The 12,500-nt window shown below is 46.8% G+C and overlaps 1 protein-coding gene across 21 annotated transcripts in view; it reads right to left on the bottom strand.

The window, feature by feature from the left end:
- The window catches only part of LOC121589311, a 191,142-nt gene that overhangs the window by 9,139 nt on the left and 169,503 nt on the right, over positions 1 to 12,500 (bottom strand). The window lies entirely within an intron of this gene.

Raw genomic sequence — 12,500 nt, 5'->3', positions numbered from 1 at the left:
CCTGTTTTTTTATCGTATTGATTGCATTTTAATCAACCTGGACTCACAAGCGTTTAAAGAATGACTTCACCATCATTGAATACGCCCAGGAAAGGTTTTACACCAAGCTCAGAAACGTCCGGGATTCGGAATCCTTGGTCAGCGACCGAAGCCGCCAGAACCGTCAGGAATGGGAAGTAACAGTCTGTAACCACTAGTGGTGGGAGCTCGGAATCGGACCTACCCGGTTCCGATTCCGTGTTCGAAATCAATTCCGGAGCCGATTCTGATTCCGGAGTCGATTCCGGAGCCGATTTCGAAGTTGGTTCCGGAGGCGATATTGGAGTTGGTTCCGGAGCCGATTCCGGAGCCGATTTCGGAGTTGAATCTGGAATCGATTTCAGGATCGGAATCGACTCCGGAATAAGAATCGTCTCCGGAGTCGGAATCGACCTGGGAATCGCAATTTGCTCCGGTAACGGAATCAGGCTTGACTCCAGAAATGGAATTAGCTCCAGGATGAGAATTAGTTTTTGAATTGAAATAAGTAGTGTGGGAAGCGAAATAAGGTCAGGAATCTCCATGTGAATAGATCATTTACAAGTAATTTTTTCTTCTTTGCCGCTATCAACACGTAGCATCATTGGATCCAAACGCCTATACCTATGAAGATGCCAAAACCGACTCCGTTTCGAAGCCAATTCTGATTTCGGAGTCAATTCCGATGTCGGAGCCGATTTCGATTTTGGAGTCAATTCTGGAGCCGATTCCGATTCCGGAGCCAATTCTGATTCCGGAACCAATTCCGAAGCCGATTCCGGAACCCATTCCGGAGCCGACGCTGGAACCAATTCCGGAGCCGATTCCAGAATCGATTCCGGAAACTGATTCCGGACCTACTATCCGGAATCGATTCCAGATAACTTCGAAGATAGTCGGACTCGATTCCGACAACATATCCATTTTTCCCATCACTAGTAACCACCTAGAACCATCCGGAGCTGTCCGGAACCATCCGCAGGCGTCCTGAATCTACCGGAGCCGTTTGATTCATTCGGAGCCGTCCGGAGCCGCTAGTCGATAGTCGATAGGAATTGTCGGAGCTGTCTGTAGTCGTCAGACACTAGCTGCGGCTGCACAGTAGTGGGTCAGGACGGTTCAAGACGGCTCAGAACGGCTGCACACGGTTCTGACTATTCAAACAAATCGGTTTCCACGACACCTGCTGTTCATTAGCGACTCCGGGTAGCTCCAGTTGGCTTCGTACGAAAACATAGGTTTAATGAATCTGGATTGAAACACGTCACACGAAACACACAATACAGAACGCCCACGAAAGTTGTAACATTTAACATTTATAAACACATATTAAACGTAAAACCCATTTTTGAGTCGCTTTATCGTCCTAACTGCTAAAAACTCAATGAATAACCCATGTTTCGGGTTGAATTTTGCTGCAGAGGAAAGCCAAACTTCTATTCTTTGTTAAACAACATAATTGTATTACAAATCAGCACTAAAAGCCCAAAAATGTAATTTAAAAAAAAAAGTAAACATCTCGGACGGCTCCAACTAACATCCCCTGTGAAAAGACTTCATATAATGAATGAAAATGAATGTGACGGAATAGAAAATTATTTTGGGCCAAATAAAGTAGCACGTCAGAATAGAAATACGTCTCAAGTGAGATTTTGCAGCTCACATCGAAAAGTGACTTGGTAAACCCTGTAATACATGTTTATTTGTTTATTTGTTTATTTGTAAATGTTAAGTGATTGGCCATCATTGGCCTTATCACTGATCTTATAAACTAAACTTATAATAACATAAAGCATCACGGTACAATGTAACATCAGCACAAAATAAATAACACAGAGTATCACAGCAAGAAAAACAGGTTAACTTAGGGAATTCCAGTCAAAAGAGTCATAATGTGCATTAAATCTAAAAGCCATCGCAGTCAAAGGTTCATTATCGCTATATGCACGTCTAGTTTGGTCAACTCTTAGTAGCCTAAAGTTTCTTAAAATACGAGCAGGTACGTGGAAATTAACTCTAGCTAAAAGGTCCGGTGAATCTATCTCTCATAGGATGATTTTTTTCATAAACAAGATTTGCGCCGTTTCGCGACGAGTAGCGAGAGACTCGAGTCCAAAAATTAAACACCGGGCATGATAACTAGGTCTTGCTGCTACGTTACGCCAGGGTGTGAACCGTAAGACCAAACGGGTGAATTTTTTCTGCACTGACTCAATCTTATTCGACCATAACGACGACGATGGGCACCAAACTACTGAGGAGTATTCTAAGATGGATGTGACTAGTGATTTGTAGAGTGCGACAAGACAATGTGGGTCGGAGAATTCTCTCGACTGCCTGCGTATAAATCCTAGCATTCTGTTCGCTCTATCAATAATTTCGTTATGGTGCACATGAAAGTCAAGTTTACGGTCAAGGGTAACTCCTAAGTCTTTTACTGCACCGTGTCGTTGTAATTGTGTACCGGAGATGCAGTAGTTAAACACTATTGGACAATTAGAACGGTGAAACGACATGGACAAACATTTATCAACAGAAATTTGTAGGTCGTTGTTCAGACACCAGTCGGAAAAAGAGTCGATCGATGCTTGCAGGACAAGACAATCACCAAAACACCTCACAGGAAAAAAAGTCTAAGATCGTCCGCATACAATAAACATTCAGATTCCCTTACTACAGTAGTAACGTCATTGAAAAATAGAGAAAACAGCAAAGGTCCAAGGTTACTACCCTGTGGCACGCCTGAACAACTCACGAATTCCCTAGATGTCATACATTCAACTTTCACGCGATATCGACGATTGGTGAGATAAGATTCGAACCACTCAACTAAAGGGGTAGAGAATCCAAGACGAGCAAGCTTCGCCAACAGCAAGCGATGATTCACCCGATCAAAGGCAGCCTTAAGGTCGGTATAGATGACATCCATCTGGGCTCCCGAAGCGAATGCAGCATGGCAGTGAGATACAAACTCCACCAAATTAGTGGTCACACTGCGGCGAGGGAAGAACCCGTGTTGGCGTGTTGATATCAGCGAGCGGCAACAGTTCAAGAGCGAGTTCTGGACGACGACTTCAAAAACCTTAGCACCTGCAGGCAAAGTAGTAATACCACGGTAGTTTTCCACTAAGCTCTTATCCCCCTTTTTATGCACAGGAAACATGTAGGACGATTTCCATGCTCCTGGAAACATACGCTGATTGAGCGAGAGTGTGAAGATACGAGCAAGAGGTCCGGCCAAAACTTCGCTACATTTGGCAAGAACTGCGGTCGGAAAACCATCAGGTCCAGGGTTGTAGGATGGTTTGACCTGCTTGAGCGCCTTTAGCACAGAATCTCTGGAGATGTTTATGTCACGCACATTAACATCGACAGCGTCGGAGGGCACGTTGTTGAGAGCAGCATCCAATGAGAAGCCAGGAGCTTCAGTGGCAAACGAACTCATGAAACGATCGGCAAATAAATTGCAGGTTTCCTCTTTGGTACACGAAGTTGTTCCATTAAAGGAAACTATAGCTGGCAAGGAGCTGTTTTTTCCGTTTTGTGTCGACATACCTCCAAAATTTTTTCGGTTTTCTTCTTAAGCTGAACTGTATACGAATCAAAAAACGAGAGTGTAGTTGTCTATTATAGCTTCTATATACATTGTGTGCTGCGATGAACCGCAATCTCGATTGTTGTGTTCCACTGTTTAGGTAAAACCGATAGCAGGAAGATTTGTTTCGTTTTAAACGGCGTAATTGAGCATTACCCCACGGTGGACCCTGTCGTGGGCGTTTTATAGGGCAACAGGCAGATAAATGTACCGTAAATTTCCGATTGAACATATCGAGTGCATGGTTTACGTCCGGGTTTCCATCAAGGAATGACCAGTCAGAGGATTGCAGTAGATCATTTAGAATCAAGAAGTTTGTGCGACTGTAGTCGAGCATGCCTGATTCTTGATGTGATGTTGTGTGATGTTCTGCTTTGGCTAAGCCGTTCGGCAGGCATAGCTCTATAGGCGGATGATAGCCATCAATAGCAACTATGGGGAAGGGTGTTATTGCCGGTGAAGAGCGTTGTTGCAGGGTATCGTCGCATACAAAGATCAAATCGAGGTAGTTATTCGACGCATTATGAATTTTGTTAATCTGGTATAGTCCGTTGCTATTCATACAATCAAGAAGAAGGCGACAGCGACATTCGTAGTCAACTTGGAGCATAAGTGGATTTGTTTCATCGGGTATCCAATTCAGGTTTGACAAATTGAAGTCCCCGAATAACAAACACATTTCATTAGCTTTACACGCTACGTCGTCAATAGTTGAACAGATTGTGTGAATAACCGACGTGTTATTTGTCATGTCAGGAGGAACATACATTGCGCCGATAACATACGTTTTCTTAATGCTGTAAATCTTTAACCAAAGTTGCTCGACAGTGTCTGATGTAGAACATAAGAGTACTCGCAAATGTGAGGCGACAGCTATGAGAACCCCACCACCTTTGGTTTTCCTACTATTTCTGTCATTACGGTCCTTTCTGAAGACGATATAATGGTCCGGAAACAACTGTGACGAGTTAATAGAGGAGTCCAACCATGTTTCAGTCAGGATAATGACGTCGTAATGAGTAGTAGAAACATAATCGAATACCTCATGACATTTAGTTTTTAGTCCTCTTACATTTTGATATAAAAATAACAAATCGTCAGTATTATTTAAGGAGGCAACCCCTGCAGGAATGACATGACCGTCGTGCGTTTGTGTGAGTGTAGGATCTGTACTGTAGCAATAGTTGGGTTCACGATCGTTAAGTAGCCTGCACGAGATGCCGTTACTACAGACTGCTTCAGTGGTGGTAAAGTTGTTTGTTGTTGGAGGAACAATCATCAGGTGAGTGCGTAAATTATCAACAAAAGTTGTTTCGGCGTTATTTGGCTCATATGCGGTGTACAGCTGATTAGCGAGCGTGCGAGTGTGCGTGATGTGTGTGAATTGTTTATCGGTGTTGATAATTAGTGGGTTTGCGGTGTGGGTGAAGTGCGTGGAGTGTGTGCTGAAAGTATTGTGTGATCCAACAGCTGTGGTGATCGAATATCCTGCGCTGTAGATAGGGTTGTAGGTGTTGAAAGTCTCATTGGCGGTAGACGAAAATTTGCACCTGGTTGTTGAGCTCGGTAGTCGACAAATTCACGCACCGATAGACCAAGCGGCCAAGTATCGGGGAAAGAGCCCTTTCACGTTGAGTAAGAGGCACTAACACCTTAAATGATAGAAATGAGAGTGTTGCTGTGTTTGTGCCTTGTCGTATAAGGCAATATGCAGTGACATCCTCAATGGACAAAGCATGTTTGACCATTTGCACTATTTGGTCACTGGATGTATCTGGAGCGAGCCGGGAAATATACAATGCGCACTTCTGCACCGTAGACTGAGCGGGGACTATTTTGATCGGAAATGTAGTTGTATCTTTGTTTGTGCCTGTGATCATGGGTGGAGCTCGATTTTTGCGATACATATCATCGATCGGCTTATTATTTTGGTTCTGGTTGTTATTGTTTTGGGTGTTGATGGGTCTGGCGCCAAATGTAAACAAAGTACGGTTGTCAGTAGCGACTTCCGAGAACAAACGTTTTGACCGATTTATGCGACGAATTTTAGCAGGGGGGTGGCTACTTCGTGGAGTTTTTAGATCGAGCTGGCTCATCCGTGCAAACCCAGTTTTGATTTCGTTAGTCAATGGCTCCATAACGGTCTTGATGCTTTCGGCTACTGTTGTAATTGCCGCCTGGAAGCCAGATTGCATGGCTGCGTCTTTTACGAACTTGGTGCGCGGATTCATAAATACGTTGTTGCAGCCAATACAGCACCAGTGTAATTGTTTATATTCCGCAATGCGCAGGAACAGATCAGCAGGAACCGAAGTGCAGCGCTGGTGAAATGGAGAGTCGCACAGGCAGCAGCTGATAGATGCCTCCACAATTTCCATAGTGCAGGCGTTGCAAATACGGGCCATTATACGGGAGCGGTGCAGGTTTTCGTTGCAGCAACAAGAGCGATGGCGGTTAGGACGCGCGAACTCAGATGCGATCCGAAAAAACGAAATTTACGCGAATTTTTTGGTCAGCAGAGATAAACGCACTATTGAACGATAATGGAACGGTGTTCTAAAATACTGTGATTATACAGAAACCGGAAAATAGTGTGATAAACAGCGCGATTTTCAAGAAAATATACAGCGCGAAATGCGAATGCGACTTTTACGTTAAACGTCAAACGTTATTGACGTAAACGTGTAACGTTATTACATGTTATAATACATGTAATACAGCGGGCTGAAATTTTCTAGGCGAGTTTTGGGCGGCAAAAGGACGTACGCTTAGATGAAAACTTAGATGAAGTAATGGCCATGAACCATCGATCGCCCTTTTATTATCTAATAATTGTTTGTGGCTCGGTCAAGGGGATAAGGCATGTTCTGATTCGGGTTGCGCGATGAGGTGCGTATCGTTGTCTGCAGACTGGCCGGTGGAGATCCGGAACACAGGGCGGAACATTTAACTGGTTACGGGTTACGCGATAAGGCGTGCGTCGGCGTCAATAAATCAGTTCCTCAACTAACTCCGACGCACCTCCGTGACTGATTGTTCCGTTGATGGTGCAGTTCTGCTAGTTCAACGGTGGACATCGGTAGTCGAGCGGCTCTCAGGTGTGCGTTGAACCCCACGCTATGATGCAACTATGCTGACCGTGCCTAGTTGGCTACGAGTTCCGTGTTTGTCTTTGGACAGCATACCGCCGATGGCTCGTGCGTCTCGTGCTGACATTGGAATCGACAAAAAAGACGCTTCACATGTAGAAAAGGTTGCAATACTTCATCTAAAGTCTTTCCTTCTGCTCGAATTTTATTTTGACCTTGATTGTTTACGCTCTTCTTATATGTCTCTTTCTTTCTTGTTGGCCTGCTCACGATAGAGCACGTCGTCATGACATCGTCCGGTCAACATTTATTCTCAAGGAATCTCGGTTCCTGGCTGCAGCCTCTCATCAATGCAGACACCCGATCTCCAACAAGTCTTACTTCACCTGATCCAACAAGTCTTACTTCTACCAATGAGGAGTATGAGGAACGGTATTCGAATTTGATTTTGGTTGACCCTGATCATTTGAAGTGTCGGATCTGGAAGACTGTGGAAAATGGTTTCTTCACTTAAACTGCTTGCACTTATGTTTCGATCGAGATTATTTTTATCATTGGAGCCCTTCACGATTCTAGTAATAGACAGTTGGAGCATAAAACACAAAACTAGCTTGCGATTTTCAGTCTGTATTATTTTACCCTCACCCGCTACGCAAAGCGATCAAAAACTTCTCAACCTCTCGCTCAATATAGCTAGAGAGCACCAATAATGATAAAGCGAGATGAAAAGATGGGGAAGAGGGGAAGGAGAGGATAAAGAGAACGTGGGTGTGAACTACCCGCTGTGCAAAGCGACGGAAGAAATCAAGGCGTTCGGAGAATTTTATCATGCCTTCCTTTTCTCTCCAACGGCAAATTTGTCAAGCAGCCAGTCGAGCTACCCGTCCCTGGCTCCGCCTGAGGGATATGAGGTATAGCCTGAGCGCGCTGTCGAAGGTTTGGATGTGTTGGTGCGTCAGACGACCAATCGCTGTCAGCCGTCGTCCGTGCTTTTTTCCCTCCATAGCGCTATCTCTTTCTCGCATGTGCTCAATGCTCGCGAGCTGTTATGGCACCGTGTTAAAAAAGCCGTTAACAAACATTACGACGATGAAGTTGCATTTTCACAAATCAAACCAAAACAGCGCAATAAGTTCAATTGCTGCAATGTAAAAATGACTACGGAATCGCTAGCTCACGCTGGAGAGTTTGCTGTGCAACGCGCAGAACCCCAATGCGCATTAACACGTTGAGTCCGAAACTGATTTTCATCAACATTCTGTTCCGCCGGCTTCAAGAACGCAAGCTGATTGTGAAACCAGTATACTGGAAAGTTCACTGGCAGTCCCTGGGGCCTGCCATTGAACTGAACGTGTTAAGCATTAAGCATAACTTTGTTACATTAAGCTTTTTTGCTTTTGTATGGTGTAGATTACACAGATATGCTGAGCCGTCTGCGCAAGGGTGTGACTGTGCGTGTGTGTGCAAAACTGTCGCCGAATGTATGCTCTTCCGGAATGTTACGATCCATCGGAACGGAAGGTGTTCATGAAAAGCGGAAAGACGAATTGAGACCCCTGTAAATGGTACTCTGTAATGGGATGGGATCCGAAACCCCTTTGAGGGATAATACAGGCTCTCCCATCCAACTCCTATTCCGACACGTCCTCGTCGTGCAGAGTGGTAACATGTGTCACCACATATCCAAGCTTGGGTACACGGGCTTGACCCAACCCCTTGGGCGGATGGTGGCATATGGCGAACCAGGAGGGGGGTGGGTATCCCGGGAAACCGGTTGCCTGAACGTCGGGGGGGCAACCCGACGCTAAACAAAACGGTCACGTGGGCGCGGGGCCAGTCACCCAGTCCCATGAAGCAACCGACTACAGAAAGCCAAAGAAATTTTCGAAACGGATTCAACGATATCGACCCTACGCAATGCCCCCGGACTACTCTAAAAATGGGCTCATGGAACGTACGCACTCTAAGCGAAGCCGGAGCCTTGAAAAAACTTGATGACGCCCTAGCCACACTGAGCATGGACCTCGTAGCTCTACAAGAGATTCGGTGGCTAGGGAACGGTGTGCAGAACAGGCGTGGTAAGCATTGCTACGACATTTACTACAGCTGCCACGACCGCCACCGCGTGCTCGGAACGGGTTTCGCCGGTTGAAACCCGCAATCATGGATTTCAAGGCTATAAACGATAGGCTATGCACCCTGCGCATGCGAGGCAAATTCTTCAATATAAGCCTCATAAACGTTCACGCCCCTACCGAAGATAAAGAGGAAGAGGAGAAGGACCTTTTTTACGGCCGCCTCGCTAGAACTATAGATGCGTGCCCCAGGCATGACCTCAAAATCATCCTGGGGGACTTCAACGCAAAAGTCGGTAGGGAGCCAATGTACCGCCAATACACTGGCTGTCACAGTCTGCATGAGCACAGTAACGATAATGGTAGTAGATTGGTCCAGTTCGCCGCAGCGAACAATCTGGTTGTAGGAAGTACCAAATTTGCGCGGAGGGACATCCACAAAATGACGTGGGCGCACCCGGATGGCGAATCCTTCAACCAGATCGACCACGTGTTAATAAGCCGCCGACGACAGTCGAGTCTGTTAAATGTCAGAACATATCGAGGAGCCAATATCGATTCCGATCACTACTTGGTTGGCTTAGTGATACGTTGTAGAATCGCCCGCCCCCGCGCCAATGGGGGTGGAGAAAACACGCAGCCTCGGCTCAACACGGACTCTCTAAGGGACATTACTGTCCAACAGGAATTCAAAGTCGCTTTAGACGAGTCTCTACTACCAGAAAACAGTTATGAAACTTCGAGCGAGAGGTGGAACGCTCTAAAAACAAAAATAATAAACTGTGCAAGAAATATACTCCCACCACGTCGTGGCAACACCAAATCTGGCTGGTTCGACGATGAATGCAGACAAGTGACCGAACGTAAGAATACTGCATACCGAGCAATGCAGCAACGGCATAGAACGCGGGCATGCGCAGAGGAATATTTACGGCTCAGACGCGAAGAGAAAAGAGTTCACCGCTCCAAGAAGCATGCTTTGGAAGAGCAAAACATGCGGGAACTCGAGCAAACCAGAGAGGCGTACGGACCGACACGAAAGTTTTACCAAGCGATAGCAGGTCACCGAAACAACGTTGTACCTAAGGTAACCTGCTGTCGCAACAAGGATGGAGATCTGGTCAGTAACCAGCCAGAGGTCTTCTCGCGGTGGGCTCAGTACTTTGATGATTTACTCAATGACCAGTTTAGCGAACAGCTAGAAGCGCCACTAGCAGATGGTGACATGCTACTGCCACTTAGCATAGAAGAAACACGAAAGGCTATCCGTCGGCTGAAAAATAACAAGGCACCCGGAACCGACGGAATTGCAGCTGAACTGGTCAAGAATGGAGGTGCACGACTAGAAAACGAGATTCATCAAATTGTTACTGAGGTGTGGGATAGCGAATCGATGCCTTGTGATTGGAATCTCGACATCATCTACCCCATATACAAGAAGGGAGATAGGTTGGACTGCAACAACTACAGGGGTATTACGGTGTTGAATACCGCCTATAAAATATTCTCCCTGATCCTTCAGGATCGCCTTGTCCCGCACGTCGAAGAGATAGTCGGAAACTATCAAAGAGGATTCCGAAACGGAAAATCAACCACTGATCAGATCTTCACCATGCGGCAGATCTTGGAGAAGATGGCTGAATACAGACACGACACATACCATCTCTTCATTGACTTCAAAGCCGCATATGATAGCATAGCCAGGGTAAAACTGTATGACGCTATGAGCTCATTGGAATCCCGGCCAAACTGATAGGCTAGTTAGAATGACTATGACCAACGTCACATGCCAGGTGAGGGTGGATGGAAAACTCTCAGGACCTTTTGCTACCACCAAGGGTCTGCGCCAGGGGGGACGGGCTTGCTTGTCTCTTATTCAACCTGGCGCTAGAGAGGGCCATCCGTGACTCGAGGGTGGAGACTACGGGAACCATCTTCTATAAGTCAACCCAGATCCTGGCATACGCTGATGATATAGACATCATTGGTCTGCGGCTCTCCTATGTAGCAGAAGCCTACCAAGGGATCGAGCAGGCGGCAGAGAGCCTCGGATTGCAGATAAACGAGGCAAAGACCAAACTGATGGTGGCAACATCAGCAGCGGGCCCCACCAACAAATAATCAAAATCTACGTAGGCGTGACGTGCAGATAGGTGAACGCACTTTTGAAGTCGTCCCACAATTCACCTATCTTGGGTCAAAGGTCAGCAACGACAACAGCATGGAAGCTGAGTTGCGCGCAAGGATGCTGGCTGCCATCGGTCATTCTACAGCCTGAAAAAGCAGTTCACCTCAAAGAACCTGTCGCGACGGACGAAGCTGGGACTATATAGTACCTATATAGTACCAGTACTCACATACGCCTCTGAGACATGGACACTGTCCAAATCCGACGAACCCTCTTAGCCGCGTTCGAGAGGAAGATGCTCAGAAGGATACTTGGCCCCGTATGTGTGGAAGGACAATGGAGGAGCCGCTATAATGACGAGCTATACGAGATGTACGGCGACCTCACTGTCGTACAGCGTATAAAGCTCGCCAGGCTCCGGTGGGCTGGCCATGTATACGCATGGAAACGGACGACACAGCCCGTAAAGTCTTTTTAGGCCGTCCACAAGGACAGAGGAGACGGGTAGGCCCAAAATTGAGGTGGCAAGATGGCGTGGAGGGCTTCCGCCATTAAGGCCGGGATAAACGGACTGGCAAACGAAGGCGCGAGACCGTGAGCAGTTTCGGACACTCCTGAGGCAGGCCAAGGCCGCAAAGCGGTTGTAGTGCCGGATAAGTAAGTAAGTAAGTAAATGGTAACTGATGACCGGAGGGAGGGGGTACTGGCACACAGCTGTTGGGAGATTTAACAGTATATCTTAATTGCCAGCGGAGGGAGGGAGGAGGGAGGGGGCTTAAGCCATGGGACCTTTACGATCATCGGTCACAGGCCCTACAATTATTGCCGGCATGAGGGGGGAGGGGAAGGGAAGCAAATGGTTCTCCCGCCACGGGGCCCCCAACGACATCTTTCCGCGGGCCCTGCCGCTAATATTCTGTCCACTTGTAAACATACGCCATACTACATACTAGAGATCTTCGGCGACCGCCTAGTCCGTCCACCGTTAGATCCGCCGCTGGTTCATGAAGGTGTTTTTTTGTTGAGAAGGTGCATCCTTCCTCCTGCCTGCTGCGTATGCCCCGGACAGGGAGACAGTGTGGCAGTATGCAAGTTGCACGCTAGATAGGAGCGGTCCCGCAGCACTGCATCATTCCTCACATCTGCATGCTCGTCGTGGATCTAACCGCGTATGAACCGTCCGCCGTAGCAAGGGTGACTATCCGGCTACGTGTACGTCAAGTCCTGAAAAGGCCAACATGATCGCGTAGGCCGTAATGACAAGAATAATAATAAGAAAAAGAACTTTGATGTGCCATCCGTACCGGGAAAGGTTTGTTATGACTTTGTTGCTGCCGGGTGTACCGCCGTGGCGCGACAAATGCACGGAATACTCTTGAACAAAGGACATGAACCTACCGATCCAAACCCATTCCATGCCATTGCCGGTCGCTCGGCGTCATGATACCGACTCCAAGCCAACAAGCCGCCAGATTCTGGACGGGACAGGTAGCACCATACGCGCACCGTAATAAACAAATTCAGAATCCTCTTTTGAAATGATTCAATTCAAAATGTGTTTCCACTTGCGTCCGCTAGCATAATTGGAAAGAAAT

The sequence above is a fragment of the Anopheles merus genome, chromosome X (assembly GCF_017562075.2).
Source record: "Anopheles merus strain MAF chromosome X, AmerM5.1, whole genome shotgun sequence".
NCBI lineage: Eukaryota > Metazoa > Arthropoda > Insecta > Diptera > Culicidae > Anopheles > Anopheles merus.
Note: the sequence above shows the minus strand (reverse complement) of the source record. Positions and strands in the feature narration are given on the sequence as shown.